Source organism: Anolis sagrei, chromosome 4, assembly GCF_037176765.1.
Source record: "Anolis sagrei isolate rAnoSag1 chromosome 4, rAnoSag1.mat, whole genome shotgun sequence".
In the NCBI taxonomy this organism is placed as follows: domain Eukaryota; kingdom Metazoa; phylum Chordata; class Lepidosauria; order Squamata; family Dactyloidae; genus Anolis; species Anolis sagrei.
The window spans coordinates 110,428,462-110,430,488 of NC_090024.1; the positions used below are offsets into that span (position 1 = coordinate 110,428,462).

Consider the following 2,027-nt stretch of genomic DNA (forward strand, 5'->3'; position numbering starts at 1 on the left):
AAAGTAGTTTGGTGGACTTGCCCACAGCTGCATGATATGCAACAGACTCGTACAGTGGTTAGAGGCTCCCTCTTATTCTTTGCTGAACACAGCCTTTGTTGAATTTTCTTAGTGGTTCTAGTTTGTAGGTTATGTTTTGTCATCAGCTTTCCTATGTGGTCAGTGGTTCCCTTGATGTATGGTAAGAACACCTTATTTATTTATTTATTTATTTTGGGCCCTTCTCAATCCCCTAGGGGGGACTCAGGGCGGCTTACAACTGGCACAATTCGATGCCAACAATTCAACAGATAAAAATACATAACAGCAATAACCACAATAGTTAAAACATTCAATTAATACAATAACAACTAAAAGCCAATCTAGTGGCCAACATTCACCGAATTCTAAAATCCGTAAGTCCATTCAGCATTACCATAGTCCTTTCCAGATTCTGGTTGTCATTACCTTGTCAGTCTGCCAGATTACTAAAAGGCCTGGTCCCATATCCATGCTTTCAGCTTCCTTCTGAAGGAGAGGAGGGATGTTGATGACCTAATTTCCCCGGGGAGTGAATTCCACAGGCGAGGGGCCACCACTGAGAAGGCCCTGTCCCTTGTCCCCACCAGCCTCACTTGTGATAGAGGCAGGGCCGAGAGCAGGGCCTCCCCAGAAGATCTTAAACTCTGAGGTGGGACATAGAAGGAGATACGCTCGGATAGGTATGCTGGGTGGCTCTAGGTGGCTCTTTATTCTTTTGGCTTGTAATAGGTCTTGCAGGAAAGACAGGAAAACTTAGAGAAGACAATTATGCTGGGGAAAATGGAAGTAAAAAGGAAGAAGGGCCAGCCAAGGGCAAGATGGATGGATGGTATCTTGAAGTGACTGGCTTGACCTTGAAGGAGCTGGGGGTGGTGACGGCCGACAGGGAGCTCTGGCGTGGGCTTGTCCATGAGGTCACAAAGAGTCAGAAGCGACTGAATGAATAAACAACAACAGGTCTTGCAGCTCTTCTAATGTCTGCAGAAGAGTAGCCATTAGCCTGTAGAGCCCAGTTTAGGTGGTTCAGTTCACCTTGGAGGAGGTTGGGTTCACAGAGTCCATTTGCACAATCCACTTGAGTTTTAGTTGTGCTCTTTTTTGCCCTTTTCACATTAATTCAACTGTGTAGATGCACTTTTAGAGTGGTTCATTAAACTTGCAAGTGTGAATTACTAAAAATGTCATTGTCTGTCTTGAAATGGCAAATCGCATAATGTATAGTGCTTCAGTATTAATGTTCAATCATTTACATGGGTGTCCACAGAATTCAAATTAACACATTAGAAATGATACATGATATTGCCTTGGCTATTGTCTTAAATAACAAGGGGAATATTATTTCAAATTTCACTTCTAATTTATTTCATAATTAGGGAGGGGTAAGGACAATAAATAACTTTTGACTCATTAGGACATGTTGTTTTGCTCAAAGATAGGAAAAAGCAGCTACATAAAGCCTGAGAAGGCATGGGAGCTCTAGTGTACAGACTCTTTAAAAATTAAAGCATGTTTACTTTCACAGCAGATATACTAAACTGGGAAGGATGCAGAGAAGATTAACCTGGCCCCTGCACAAAGAGGGCATGCAAATATGATCCGTATTTTTAGTTCTTACCAGAAATGTTTTTGTTAAGCAGTATGGATAAAAATTGACCTTGAAGGAGCTGGGGGTGGTGATGGCCGACAGGGAGCTCTGGCGTGGGCTGGTCCATGAGGTCACGAAGAGTCGGATACGACTGAACGAATGAACAACAATGGATAAAAATATTGGATAGTACTTCATAGATACATGAAAAAAGCAACAAGAATACCGTTTGCTCAAACCTGGAAATAGATAAAAGCACCAACAATGGGAGAATGAAAGAGATTAGCCACACAGCCATTTCACACACTGCAGTTGCGAAGATATATGTTGGAGGTATGTAATACACTATGTTGATAAACCTTTGTACCCAAGTCATGAACTGGTCCAAGTAACCAAGAGACCTTTCTGTGATTGTCTTGAG

General features: G+C 42.2%; 1 non-coding gene across 1 annotated transcript; it reads left to right on the forward strand.

Moving 5' to 3' along the window:
* The first annotated feature begins 1,531 nt into the window (after positions 1 to 1,531).
* Positions 1,532 to 1,634, forward strand: LOC132775277 (U6 spliceosomal RNA). The gene has a single exon (XR_009631484.2). It is a non-coding gene; the product is annotated as a U6 spliceosomal RNA (small nuclear RNA).
* Positions 1,635 to 2,027: the final 393 nt, after the last annotated feature.